At 38.3% G+C, this 15,845-nt stretch overlaps 1 non-coding gene across 1 annotated transcript; it reads right to left on the bottom strand.

The window, feature by feature from the left end:
• Positions 1-433: 433 nt before the first annotated feature.
• LOC122003234 lies at positions 434-539 on the bottom strand. Its single transcript, XR_006117886.1, has one exon. It is a non-coding gene; the product is annotated as a small nucleolar RNA R71 (small nucleolar RNA).
• Positions 540-15,845: the final 15,306 nt, after the last annotated feature.

The raw sequence follows: 15,845 nt of genomic DNA, 5'->3' as shown, positions 1-15,845 counted from the left end.
GTCTTTAATTTTGCATTTTTAGTTTTTCCTGTAATTTATTTTATATATCTTGAGCACTAACATGTCAAGAAGGGCCTTAAGAGATTTCTCTGCACCCATTTCTGCAAGATTTTTATCTCCCATTATGCAGCCTCATATTGAAGCAGAAAGTTTTCAACTAAAGCTAGAGTTAATTTTCATGATACAAGGTCACAAATTTGGAGGAGAAACATCAAAAAGTCCTTATCTGCACTTTGAGACATTTCTAGAGCTTTGGGGTATGGCGAACTGTGAGGGTGTCTCAGCGGATGCAGGTCGATTGATGACATTTCCTTTCAATATTAAGGATAAAGTAAGGACTTGGTTATATTCTCTTTATCCTCAAAGCATCACAAGTTAGGAACAATTGGAGAATAATTTCTGAATCATTTTTTTTCTCCAAGTAGAACAATTTATATGAGGAATTGCATCATAAATTTTGCTCAAGCATATGGAGAATCATTATTTGAGGCATGAGACATATTCAAGAGTCTACAAAGACAGTGTCCTCATCATGGTTTAGAGAAATGACTGACCTTGCACATATTATATAGGGGGATTTCTTTCTCAGATAAGTGTTTGCTAGATTCATTAGCTAGAGGTTCTTTTATGGACAAGAGTGTAGATGAAGCATATTCATTAATTGATCATGTAGCATTGAACCTCCATGAATGGTCAAGCAAAAGTTGGATGGAATCTCCCTCAAAAATTCAAGAAGTGCAAGCCATATATACAAGAGAGCATGTCAAACAAAATACAATTCAACCATCTAAGAGTTTTGAAATCCACAAGTCACAGAATGAGGAGTTCAAACATTTGGGGGTAAAGATTGATAGCATTGTTTCAAAATGGTTCAAACAAGATTCTCCTCCTACACAGATAGTGTCTAGTGAACAGTGTAATAATTTTAAGTTGAGAAGTGACAAGAATCATAAAGAACTACTGAAGAAGGATTTGTTTAGAATTGAGGAGAATAACAATAGAAGACCTCAAGAACTCAGTTTCATACTCCAGGAAGTTCCCAAAGGTCACAAGTACCTTTCCCTCAACGATTGATCACACTTACACTAGATAAGTAAGTTGGACCTCCTCTGCAAGCTCAAAGGGAATATGGGAAAAAGGAAGTACCTTTCCCAAGACCTTCACTAAAGGTTCCTTTTCCACAAAGGCTAGTAAGGGTCAATGAAAACGAAGACATTGGCAAATTTTGTGACACTAATATGGTTGAGTGTAGATTTCTGGATGTATATGAAGATGAGGACTCTTCGGATGAGGATTGTGATGATAATACAGTGGATAACAAGTTTTCATATCTACCTTCTGGGTTTACAGGGTGTTATAATGAAATTGAATTTTCAGATGACGAATGTGATGTGGTAGATCAACTAAAACTACAAATGAAGTTATTGATCCTCCTATAGATGATTCTCCCACTGAGGATATTGATGTTGGTTTATTTTTTGATGCTTGTGTTGATGATGATGTTATGAAGGGAAGTGTAGGGAGCTGTGTTGTGGAAGCAGCATCTCAAGAATCACCTCCTTTATCCACACAACCTTCTGAGATTATGAGAGTTGCAAGGATTGAACATATTGTGGACTAATGTGTAGGGACTTGTGCAATAGAAGCAAAACCCCAAGAATCACCACTTTTAGAGGCACCACCACTTAAGCCAGAGCTAGAGCTAATACAAGATTCAGAAGTCACATCCACATGTTTAGAACTTTCAGGTACCTCTCAGTAAAGCACGGCTAGTATCTTTTGTGATCTTTTGAAAAATTTCATAGATGTACCAATAGTAGATTTTGATGGATGTGATTCAATTTGTGATACATACTCAGTTCATCTTAATAAGGTTCTAATTCTATCTAATATAGCATGCATGGGAGAGGAATGTTTTTCTTTTGGGTGTGCAGATTTTTATAGAGCCTATAATTAGAAGCTCAATCTGAACCGTCTTCGACCTCTTGAAAGAATTTCCAAGAAGACGAAGATGGAGAGAGTGATTCTTCACTTTTTGATGAAAACTCCCTCTATAATAAGAGCCCTTGGTAAGAGGGTGATGAAATATCTTACCCCTCCAAGAGTGAGATTTCGATGAATCTAATGAGGTGGTTGAGCTAATTTCCTTAAACAAGCGCTTCTTGGGAGGCAACCCAAGTTCAATCTTGTTTTCATTCATGTTTTTAGTTCCTTTCTAGTTTCATTTCTTTCCTCATAATAAGCATGTATCCTCTACTTAATTTTTGTTGTCAATTTTCTTTTTTAGGACTCAAAGATTAGGAGGAGTGCAGTTACATGATGGAGAAGTTAATGACATTGGCATTTGGCACACATCATTTGGTAACTTCTCTTACTTGTAATCTCCTCCACATTGTTTTTAGTTTTCATTGGGAAATGAAAAGTTTAAGTCTGGGGGGATGCATTAGATGCATTTGGTTTAGTTTAGTTTTTGCTTATTTCTTTTGCATAATAAATTTTTCCTAGTTGTATCATTAATCACATCATGATTGTTTGTTCCTTAATGCAAAATACTAGCACGTTTCAACTAGATATTTATGTTGTGTGATTTGGTATGCTAGTATGCCTATTGATCTTTATTTTCTTATCCATAGTAGCATGAAGTGAGCATTGTTATTACTAGAAGAATTTGAATGTTGGCCTAGTTTTAGGATCTCTTCACATTATGTTTGACTTTGATGGTAGATATCTTTGAAAATAGTCATGATTCATAGAACTGGACTAGTACTCTTGCTTCTATGGTGACCTCTGAACTACATTTTGGTTACTGGATAAACTCAGATCATGTAAGCTCATTTGAAAAAATCAATCCCCAAAAAAAAATGAAAGTTTGTTCAAGTTGGATACTTTGCAAACATTAAAAAAAAAGAAGAAGAAGAAAATAAGGGATAAAAAAATAGTTATCATGAGTAGAAACTAGCAATTCACCACTTTGAGATCGAGTTAAGTTACTGGGAAAATGAATGTTATGTTTCTCTTAATATTGAGTATTCCTTTGAGACCTTGTGTAGACGATGCATAGCATTTTTTAGGGGAACGAACTTTGCGTGTGGCAGGTAAGTGTCTATTGCCGGAAGTATGAGGAACATGATTAAATGAAAAATTGACTAGGCTTAGAGATTGACACTTGAAAAAGTTAAGCCACTTATTACACTAAGCACAGAGAAATTCTACTTAGACCACACTCAAATAATTTTTGTATCATGCTCATCAATGAAACTATATGATAGGTTTATATTGATTCATTAGGGATTATTACAAGCCATCTACACACATAAATCTAGATTATGGGTTTTGCTTGCGGACAAGCAAAGGTTCAAGTCTGGGGGTGTGATGTGCATAGATCTTATGATCATTTATACATGTTTAGGCTCACATCTACTTGTATTTCATTGGCATAATCTATGTTTATTTCACCCTATTTATTTATAATGTCATACATCCATTATATTTTGTTTGAAGATCTGCTCTTTGCTTGTTTTGATTGGCAGGACGTGATTTGGAGCAAAAATAGAGCTTAAATGAAGTCTAGAACTTTCAGAATATCATGGGCATGCGAAAACTAAGTTCTTGCAGGTTCTGGCCGTCCGGATACCACACGACCGTGTGAAGGCTGTGTTGAATTTTCAACACTATAGATGAAAAGTAAAATGGTATTAACTTTGTGCTCAGTTGGATTTTTAGACTGTTCTTTATACTAATTTGTAGATAACTTCAAGATCTACAACTTTGATGAAGGCTTCAACTAGATAAAACCCCATCTTGATGGTGTAAAAGATGTTGCAATGAAATATAGTCATTCAGAACCAAGACAAGGGGTGTGCAAGGGGTGCGCAAGGGGTGTGTGAGCTCCACACGACCGTGTAACCTTGACAGAGTAGAAGGAAGGCATGGCCGTCTTAATTTGCACGGTCGTACAATGTAACCAGAGTAGAAAGAAGGAACGACCGTGTCAATTCGCATGGTCATGCGGTGTAACCAGAGCCGAAGTAAGGCATGGCCGAGTCAATTCACACAGTCGTGCGGTGTAACCAGAGTAGAAGGAAGGCAACGTCGTGTCAATTCACACGGCCGTGCGGTGTAATCAGAGCAAAAGGAAGACACGGTCGTGCAGATCTCGCATGACCATGCCACTCAAACCGAAGGGAGGAGGCAGTTGGCCGTGCGGATCTCACAGGGTCGTGGCACGGGTCGTGCGACACCCATGCCCTAACTTATAAAAGGGTCAAGAAACCTATTCTTGGCGGCATCTTTAGTTTTGGGCTTCTTCCCTCTCCTTGGAAAAGGGTTCTCCCCTTCGGGAGAAATCCTAGAGTTTCATCCACCATCATCACTTGACATTCCGTCCATCTCCAGAGCAAGGAGGCATCCCCAAGACATCAGAAACCTCGGCAAGCATCTCTTCTTCCCCTTCTTCTCACATTAAGGGTTGTAAGTATGCTTTACTTTATGTTTTGGGGTTGTTCTTCCCCCACAATGGAGTAGATATCCTCTTCTAGGATTAGGAAGTATTTGTAATATGATGGAGATGTAGAACTATGTAGATTTATCATATTTCTATTCAATGCCTTGTTAGTGCCTTGTTCATGCTTGATTGAATTTTGTGCGTGACATATTTATATTTCTTTGTATGCTTTGTTTATTGATGTGAAAGATTGTTAATTACGCATAGGGGATGCCCTAGAGCGTATTGACCAAGGTTCCCTAGTGACAGGGGTAACCCTTTTTGGACGTCTAAGACGTTCCCTTAAAAGGAGAACAATCCCTTAGGAATTGCTGCTCTCGTAGAAAGAGTGCTCTAGATCGTATACCCGAGGGGCCCTAGTGACAAGGGTAACCCATTCACGGATGTCTATAACATTCTCTTGAAAGGAGAGGCAATTCCTGTTGGTTGGTCCTACGAAGATCGTACCGGTTCCACTGTACAAAATTTTGTACAAGTGTCGAACCTTTCCTAACAACCTATTGTGTTCTTTAGAAATTAAATTCAGAATCGCAAATGGAACTTAACATTATTGATTCCAAATTTAACTTATCTATTCTTAGTAGTTTAGACTTGGATCACAAACGATACTTAACATTATAGATCCAAATCCACCTAGGCTACAAATTTAATTAAATATTAATTTCGAAAATCGGCTGCCAAGTCAAACATGGTGAGGCACATGACCTTCTTGGGTATGGGAACATCCACCACTTCCTTGATAAAGGCTCTTAACGAAATTCAATATTTAATTCCTTATATAATCTTAGGTTTAACCAAAAAGAACAATCGAATTACAAGAACGACAAATAAAATAAAAGAAATATAGCTTCGAATTATAAATCAGAAAATCTAGAATCTCTAGCCTCTTGTGTTTGGTATTTCAAATCTATATAAAGAAAACAAATATGATGCATAATAGAATTACTAGTTATACCTTTCTTTGTAAGCAACAACCTCTTGATCTTCTATCGTATTCCTCTTCTTATCTCGGATGTCCTGTGGGCGACGATCTACCGAGATGAGAACCACCCAAGCCCTTCTTCTTCCTTCTACCAAGTTTCAGCCAAGCAACTTTCTCTAAGAAAAACAAGTCTCGGCCTGTTAGTTAGAGCCCTAGAGCCAATCATTTGATGATTGTATTATGGACTTATTGTATCATATTCTTATATATAAATAAAGGCATTTGTTTTTGTTACTATACTTACTTGTATTGGTGCCAAATAAACTAAGTATAATAACGTTCTTGAGTAGAAGGTTCTCACCTATATCAATCAGTTAGTTGAACCGATAGTAAGATGATATAGGGAACACTACTGTTAATCATTCCTAGTCGAGTATTAACATTCAGGGACAATGTTAATGCAATAAGACTATCATGTAGGTCAACTCGATGACTTGATCTCACAAGTCATGGATATAGAGATATCAAGTTGGCACATGGGTATGCATTAGAGAATGTATACTGAATGACCCGCCATAAGAAAGTATCATGGATCGTTATATGAGTGTCATATACTTTCTCATGTGGCCATTAGTATGACTACTAGTCCTTAGACCTGTAGTCACCATGGATCCCTACATAAGGAGTTATGTACTTTGATTTCGTCAAACGTCACCCATAACTGGGTGGACTATAAAGGCGATTACTGGGTATGTAACGAATTATGCAGAGGGATGTGAGTGATGTAGATGGGATCTATCCCTCCTATATGATGGGAGCGACATCGATATTCTTGATAGAGTAAGACCACGAAGTGCATGACCATGCCCAAATGAGTCAATATGAGATATTGCGCTCATTTGATTTAGTGAGTCTACTTAGAGTTCAAGATTTAGTTTGGTCAGAGGATGACACGGTCTATGCCTCACATTGATCAATCTAGATGTCTAGGATAGAAGGACACTTGTCATATATTGTGAGGAGTCACAATTAGTAGTCACTAGGTGATGTTGGATCTCAACATTCTTGTAACTTAGGTAGTAATGATGTGTTGCTAGATACCGCTCATTACTTATGCTCCTAAATGGTTTAGGAGCATTGCCAACGTTACAAGAACCTATAGGGTCACACACTAAGGATAATTAGATGGAGATTAAGTTCATATGATGAACCAAGAGGATTAGATTCAAGTGATGAATCAAATTGGATTAAAAGTAATCATAATTGGGCTAATTGAGTTGGACTCAAGTTGATTCATGTGTTCAATGAGTCTAATTTAGATTATGACTCATTGAATCAATTTAATTAAATGAATTAAATTCATTATATTAAATTGGCTTGAATTAAATGGTTGGATTAGATCAACCATGAGAGAGATTAAGTCAAGTTTGACTTGACTTGAGAGGAAGAGGAAGAGTCATGTTTGACTTGACTTTTGCCACCTCCTTTGTGAGTTGGCATTAGGAGGACCAATGATGATGTGCCACATCATCAAGGCTAGCACATGTGTGTGCCACCTCATGGAGGATACAAACCTCTTTGCCATTTAATGTGGCCGGCCACATTAATTGTATTGGAGTTACAATTGTGGCCGGCCACACACAAAAATGAATGGGAATTCATTTTTCTCATTCAAGGGGCTCATTCACTTCTTCTTCCTCCTTGAGTTCTTTCTCCTCTCCCTCTCCTCCTTCTTGGCCGAACACCCTAGGTGCTAGCACACCTTTGTTTGGCCTCTCCACCTATTGTGTTCGTGTGGATATGCATAGAGAGTTGTCTATCTTGACAACTTGAGATCTGGCACCTTCGACGAGCGGGATTCGCGAAAGACACGCATCAAGGGTAAACTCTTAACATATAGTTCTAGTGTAGATCTATAGGTTGGTAAACTCGTACTCGTAATTTTTATTTTCGAAAGTTTTTACATTGCACGGATCCGTGGCAGGGGATTTCGGGGTTTCCGCGACGCGAAAAGCGTTTTTCGCGGCCCGAAAAACCCAACAGTGGTATCAGAGCCACGTGCGAAAACTTGTACGAGTTTAATTTGATTTTTATGAAAAATATAGCTTCTGTGATTTTCTATAAATTTAAGTTTTTTATGGTTTTTATGAGTAATTTTCTCGTAGAAGCGAAGCACTAGTGTTTATACGCTTGTAGGCTTCGACTACCGAGAAGTTTTTTCTGAAATGACAAGGTTTCACCCCAAAACTTTTTGGGACAGCGGACTAAAGTGCTGTAGGATCGCTTAGGGACACTCGCAATGGTTAGATCGTGGGTAGGGGTGCTGCCCCTGGACCCGCAAGGGGATTCGTTCTGCGATTGCGTCCGAAAACCGCTAAATGGGACTGCCGGGAATTTTTACTCGTAAAAATTATAAAAATTGATATTAAAATTATAGAAAATTATAGAAAATACATAATTTAGAATCATGTATAATTTGTGATAGTCATGGCCCAAAAAGACCCAATTGGATTGGTACATTTTGTGTTGTAATTCATAATACGGCCTGCGTGTCGTCATGTGATTGTGTGTGCTGTATTTTTGATACCCGACCTGCGCGTCGTGCCTTGCTCTATTTATTCTTGTTGTAAATTAGTTTAGACTCGAATGTAACTCGAGTTTCAAAATTGTAATGTACAAAATTTAAGCCGTGGAAGGTCCACTCGAGACGGAGTTACGAGGAGGGCGCGAGCAACACAAGGTGGTCAAAGGGAGGGGCTTGAGAAGCTGTTGACCCTAGGTTGATCATCCGATCTTATCATTGGCTTGAGAAGATCGTAGTTGGGCCATGACTAATCACAAATTAATTTAATTAATTTCTTGAGTGTATGTGATGCATAATTAGTAATTAATTAGTGCCTAACGATTAGATTAGATCTAAATCGTGTACAAGATGCACCCTTTCGATTATATTAGATCTATCGTGTATTTGATATACATCGACGATTAGATTAAATCTAAATAGCGTCAACTCTAATGCCTACCATGCCGTGATACCTATCACTACCTCGATCACATGTGTTGTTGAATCTGCCAAAGCAGAGCAACACATATTATCTTGGTAGGGTACGGAGGGACAATCTTTGTCCCGCTTATCAACGCATGGGCGAGTACAAACTCAATTAGATTGAGTATTCCTAGTTAACTCGGTTGGATCGAGTACAACTATAGGCATTCTTCCAACGGTTGGAAAGATAGGACATAAATCACATTTATATTAATTCTTGGGCGTATTAGCCAAAGCTAACTCAAGTTTTAATATAATTGCGGATAATGATCCTATAAACAAGAGTTACATAGAGATGTAATTGGTAAATCGTTACCTACCGATCATACTAAATCTTGGGCGTATTAGCCAAAGCTAACTCAAGGGTAAGTATGATGTGGATCTTGTCCCACATGAATTATAGAATTCAGTGGGAGCATCATTTAGTTAAAGACCTAATTAAATGATTTAAAAGAATATAATATTTATTTTCTGCATTTTTCTGTTGTAGATAACCATGACGTCGAATACGAACACCTTCTCTCTGCGTTCTGTCCTTGAGAAGGACAAGCTCAACGAAGCAAATTTCCTGGACTGGTACAGGAACTTGAGAATAGTTCTCACCCAGGAACGTAAGCTATATGTTCTGGAGCAGCCCATTTCAGGAGGCTCCTCCTGCCAATGCCACGCGAGCAGACAAAGATGCTTACAAGAAGCATCAAGATGACACATTAGATGTGTCCAGCCTAATGCTCGCGACCATGAACTCTGATCTTCAGAAGCAACACGAATTAATGGGCGCTTACGATATGGTTGAACATCTTCGTCAACTGTATCAAGGACAAGCGCGACTTGAGAGATTTGAGATCTCAAGGGCACTATTTCAGTACAAGATGTCAGATGAGGCTCTCGTAGGCCCATATGTACTCAAAATGATTGGGTACATAGAAAACCTATAGAGATTGGGATTCTCGCTTGGCCAATAGCTGACCACTGACCTGATATTGCAATCCTTGCCGGATAGCTATAGTCAGTTCGTTCTAAACTACAATATGAACGAAATTGACAAGTCACTGCTCGAGCTACTTAGCATGTTAAGAACTGTTGAGCTAAACCTTAAGAAGGCTAATCCCCACTCTGTTCTGATGGTTCAGAAACACAAGGGCAAGGGCAAGCCCAAAGGCAAGGGAAAGTCCCAAGCCAAGGGCAAAGGCAAGGCACTGAAACATAAAGGAGGGGTCGCCAAGGATGCTACCTGCTTCCACTACAGTCAGACCGGGCACTGGAAGAGGAACTGCAAGGTGTACCTGGAAGATCTTAAGAACAAGCGAAGTGAGACTTCCACTTCAGGTATATATGTTATAGAAGTCAATCTATCTATTTCTTCATCATGGGTATTAGATATCGGATGTGCTTCTCACATTTGTACTAATGTGCAAGCGTTGAGAAATAGCAGGGCATTGGCGAAGGGTGAGGTGGACCTACGCGTAGGCAATGGAGCACGGGTTGCTGCTGTTGTTATAGGGACAATAGAACAATCTCTGCCCTCTGGGCTTGTATTAGAGTTGGATGATTGTTGTTATGTGTCTGCATTAACTAAGAACATAATTTCAGTTTCTTGTTTGGACAAGAAAGGTTTCTCTTTTATTATAAAGTACAAATGTTGTTCTATTTATTTAAAAGATATGTTCTATTGTAGTGCACCTCTGATGAACGGACTCTACAATCTAGACCTTGAAAGCCCTATCTATAACATAAATACCAAGAGGTTCAAGTCAAATGACCTGAACTAAATCTATCTCTGGCACTGTCGCTTAGGTCATATAAATGACAAGCGCTTATCCTAGCTCCATAAGGATGGTTTGCTGGACTCATTTGATTTGGAATCTTGTGAGACGTGTGAGTCATGCCAACTAGGCAAGAATACCAAGACTCCCTTTAATGGGCACAGCGAAAGAGAGACTGATTTGTTAGGACTCATACATAGTGATGTATGTGGCCCTTTCAATGTCGCTGCTAGAGGCGGTTATAGATACTTCATCACATTTACTGATGACTTCAGTAGATATGGTTATGTGTACTTGATGACACATAAGTCAGAATCCTTTGAAAAGTTTAAAGACTTCAAGAATGAAGTACAGAACCAGCTTGACAAGAGTATTAAGATACTTCGATCAGATCGAGGTGGAGAATACCTTAGCCATGAGTTTCGTGACTATCTAGCTGAGTGTGGGATTCTATCCCAACTCACTCCTTCTGGAACACCACAGTGGAATGGTGTATCCGAAAGGAGGAATCGTACCCTATTAGATATGGTACGGTCTATGATGAGTCACACAGATCTTCCGACATTCCTTTGGGGCTATGCTCTAGACACGGCAGCTTTTATACTCAATCGAGTTCCATCCAAGTCTGTCATAAAGACATCATATATGATATGGACTGGGAGAGATGCCTAGGTATCTTTCATGAGGATTTGGGGTTGTGAGGCTTACGTTAGACGTCAAGTTTCAGACAAATTAGGACCCAAACCGACAAGTGCTATTTCATTGAATATCCCAAGGAAACTAAGGGATATTATGTTGGATCGAGACCACGCTAGAGGGGGGGGTGAATAGCGTTCATGGCTATTTCTTTCGATTCGTAAAACAAACGAGTAAAAGCGTAGCGGAATGAAGAAATGACAAACACAGAGAGACAAGGAGATTTACTTCGTTCGGAGCCTAAGGCGACTCCTACTCGAAGGCCCGCGATCCTTGATCGCTTTCCGTGGGCAACAACTATAAGCTCGTAAAATGTACAATAAGATATTACAATTGAAAGAACTAAAACAAATTATACCGACAACAGTAAAGTAGCAGAATCTGAAGCTCCGGGTTGTCGGGGACTTGTAACAGCACTTCTGGGTGTTTCTAGAGCAGCTTGTAGCGTAATGAATGCTTGGAGTTCGTTGTTGTTCTTATGCTGCACCTCGACCCTTCTTTTATATGAGGTTCCGGGCGCCTGGATCCCTTTCGGGCGCCTGGAGTGTGACGTGGCCAACCAACCAGGATGCTCCACGTGTCAACTTCGCGCAGGGGATAAACTTTGGTCCCGAGCGCCCGGACCTGTTCCGGGCGCCCGGACCTCCGGGCGCCCGGATCCATCCAGGGCTCCCGGACAGCCTTTTTCCAGCAGGTTCCTCACCTGCAAACAAAGGTTAGTCCGAGCAAAATCCCCTGCAAGACAGTGTTAGAATAAGACAAAACATTGTAAAGAAGAATTGACAGTCTTCGGACTGTCCGAGTCTGACTTCGGATTTCCAACCGGAAATCCTAGGTCGACCCGACGCCTACTGTTCCCTCTACGGGGAACGCGTCCTCACCTACTCCACTCAGGAGATTTACCTGTTGCCAGTCGATCCTCCAGATCGACTGGACTTTTGCTCAGCACTCGATGCTTCCGGACTTTCTGCTGGACATCCGCTTCCCGGCTAGTCCAGACTTTCACCTGGTTCGCGACACCAGGACTTTCCACCTAGGGTTACCACCCCTAGGACTTTTGCCTGAAGCCATCGACCTGCCAAGACTTTCCGCATAGGGTTACCACCCCCTATGACCTAGGGTTACCACCCCCTAGGGTTTTTCCTTTTGCCTAACCGCAGCTAGGACTTTCCTGAAATACTCATTCAACCATGTTAGATTACAACAACCCTTAACTTTGAATCCTTTGCCATTATCAAAACTCAGGTTCGATCGTCGGATGCTTCCCGCACCAACAATCTCCCCCTTTTTTATTATGGCAACCCAAATTCAAAGTTAAGTAAAAAACAGGTGCATAAGTATATTAAGCAAGCTTAAGTATATAAATTCAAATGAACGCCTAACTTAAGCTAACACTTAAACTTTTTGTAAACTTTTTGTGACACTTAAACTTTTTGTAAACTTTTTGTGAAGCTCCCCCTTAATACAGGGTTTCCTTTTGTAAACTTTTTGTGAAGCTCCCCCTTAATACAGGGTTTCCTTTTTCTTTTGAATTTCTCTACTTTGAATTTCTCTACTCTCCCCCTTTTCCATATATCAAAAATGAGCTGGTTTTGAAAAACTTAATTTTTCAAGACAGAATTAAAAAACATTTTAACTTAGGCAAGGAAAGTGAAGGACAACACCTTAGAATTTATTTTGTTTGAATAGACATAAAAAACATGAGCTCTTTTTGAGTCTATAGAGTCTATAGAAAAACATTGGTTTCCAAAATTTTCATAGAAAATTTTTCAAAATACAAGTTTCAACTTCAGAGATTTTAAAATAAATTTGCAAGGTAAAATAATTTTTAAAGCTTTAACAACTTAATGAATTTTCAAAAGGATTTTAAAAAAAATTTTCAAAGAATAAGATATTTGAAAGTCAAGTTTGGAGAAAATTTTAATAAAACTGCTTAAGGAATGTTTTTGAGATAAATTTCAGGAATACTTAAGGCAAAGGAGAAGAGATAACCTTAATTTAGTTTTAGTAAGGTTTCAGTGTTCTAAAGTCCAAGCATGAGTCAAGATTTGGTTTTGATCAGGTATCAGAGCTCTTAAGTACAAACATGCTTAAACTTTAATATTGTCTCCACCAACTGTCTAACCATTTAGCTACTTGTTGATTGCCTAGAGGGCAACAGTGTTCACCTGGTTAGTCAAGTCAAGTCAATTGATCCAGTTAGATTTGACTAAGGCTGGAAGACTTGATTTGATTACTGTTAATTATGTATTTAATGCCCAGACTCATATTGATGCACAAAAATAAGCATTCTTGAGTCCAGGTTGTACCCTATGCATCTCACACCGTTCTATGTTTTACAAGCACAATCAAGGTAAACCTAGGTGTTTGTGAGATGCTCTGGCTGAGTCTTGGGGGAACATGATTTCTAGGGGTAAAATCCTAGACTAAATCTAACTTTCGAAAGTCTAGCAAAGTGGGGATTTTGGAAAATCAATTTTGCCTAGAAGTTAAAAAAAACAAGTAAAGAGTATAATGTTATAGTATCTATTCTACCCAACACATACCTATTTGTCTTCTAAGTGAGCTGAACTCAAGTTCAGGTAAGGGTTTTGTGAAAATGTCAGCTAGGTTTGATTTTGACTCAACATAGTTGAGTATAATATCACCCTTAGCTACATGATCCCTTACAAAATGATGCTTCACCCCTATATGTTTAGTCCTTGAGTGATGAATTGGGTTTTTTGTTAGATTTATTGAGCTTATATTATCAATTGAAAATTTTGTTTTATGATAGTCTAGCTGATAGTCTTTAAGAGTATGCATCATCCATAGCAATTGAGATGCGCATTCACCTAAGGCTATATATTCAGCTTCAGTGGTAGATAGAGCAACACAATGTTGCTTTCTACTTGACCAACTTACAAGGCATTGCCCTAGAAATTGACAACTGTCACTTGTGCTTTTTCTATCTAACTTGCATCCAGCGTAATCTGAGTCAGAATAGCCATGAAGGTCAAGAGTGCAAGTTCTAGGGTACCAGAGTCCTATATTTAGAATACCTTTAATGTACCTAAGTATTCTTTTAACATAGGTTAAGTGTGACTCTTTTGCACAGGATTAGTATCTTGCGCACATACCTACAGCAAACAATATATCAGGTCGGCTTGCAGTTAGGTACAGTAAACTACCTATTACACTTCTATAATATTTTGGGTCTACTGATTTTCCTACTGGGTCAAAGTCAATATTGATGTTGGTTGCCATTGGAGTATTTATTATCTTTGAATTCTCCATGCATAATTTTTTAATTAACTCCTTAGCATATTTAGTTTGATAAATGTAAATTCCATCTTTAGTTTGTTTTATTTGTAAGCCTAAGAAAAAATTAAGTTCACCAACCATACTCATTTCAAGTTCACTTTCCATTAATTTAACAAATTCTTTTAGAAAGTTAGAGTTAGTAGATCCAAAAATTATATCATCAACATAGATTTGGGCTATGAAGATGTCTTTTTCTACAGTTTTTACGAATAGAGTTGGATCTATTTGACCTTGGTTGAAGCCTTTGGAAATTAAGTGATTGGACAACCGTTCATACCATGCCCTAGGGGCTTGTTTAAGTCCATACAAGGCTTTTTTTAACTTAAATACGTGAGTAGGATTGTTTAAGTCTTCAAATCCTGGGGGTTGGCTTACATAGACCTCTTCTTTGATGAAACCATTTAAAAAGGCTGACTTAACATCCATTTGGTATAATTTAAACCCTTTATCTGCTGCATAGGCTAATAGCATTCGAATGGATTCGAGTCTAGCTACCGGTGCATAGGTTTCATCATAGTCTAATCCTTCAACTTGACTAAACTCTTTGGCTACTAGTCTGGCTTTGTTTCTTATGATATCACCCTGATCATCCAACTTATTTCTAAAAACCCATTTGGTGTCTATTATTGATTTATCTATGGGTTTAGGTACAAGGTCCCAGACTTGGTTTCTCTCAAATTGGGCTAATTCCTCCTGCATAGCTATGATCCAGTCCGGGTCGGGTAGTGCTTCTTCTATTGTTTTAGGTTCGATTTTAGAAATTAGGGCAATCTGACTATGGATTCTATAGGAAGATCTAGTTCTGACTCCTAGTTTTGGATCACCCAAAATTTGGTCAGGTGGATGAGAAGTACTGGCCCTAGTTGGTCTTATAATTGGGTCAGGGGCTGGTTCCTCTGGTTTATTAAGATTTTGTTGAATTTTATCATCTTCTATATTTCTTGGTTCAACATTCACATTTATATTTGGTAGATTATTTTCTTCATCAAATATTATATTAGTTGTTTCTTCAACTTTTAGGGTGTTGTGATTGTAGACTCTATAGGCTCTACTATTTGAGGAGTATCCTAAAAATATTCCTGGGTTAGATTTGGGTGTGAATTTTCCTAAATAATCTTTAGTATTTAAAATGTGAACTTTACACCCAAATATTTTTAAATAGTTTAACTTAGGAATTTTATGATAATATAGTTCATAAGGGGTTTTCTTGTGAAATTTGTTGATTAAAATTCTGTTTTAAATATGATTTGCAGTATTTATTGCTTCAGCCCAAAATTGGTGATTTAAATTATATTCATTTAACATAGTTCTAGCGGCTTCTTGTAGTGTTCTATTTTTACGTTCCACTAGACCATTTTGTTGAGGGGTTCTTGGACATGAAAATTCATGTAGGTATCCATTTATTTTACAAAATTGAGTAAATCTATGATTTTCAAATTCTCCCCCGTGATCACTTCTTATTCTTTTAATTTTAGTATCTTTTTCATTTTCTATTAGTTTTCAAAAATTACTAAATATTTCATAGGTTTCATCTTTTGTTTTTAGGAATCTTACCCATGTAAACCTAGAGTAGTCATCAATTATTACTAAGCAATACTGGTTCTTGCT

Source organism: Zingiber officinale, chromosome 7A, assembly GCF_018446385.1.
Source record: "Zingiber officinale cultivar Zhangliang chromosome 7A, Zo_v1.1, whole genome shotgun sequence".
In the NCBI taxonomy this organism is placed as follows: domain Eukaryota; kingdom Viridiplantae; phylum Streptophyta; class Magnoliopsida; order Zingiberales; family Zingiberaceae; genus Zingiber; species Zingiber officinale.
This window is presented reverse-complemented; position numbering and strand designations above follow the sequence as displayed.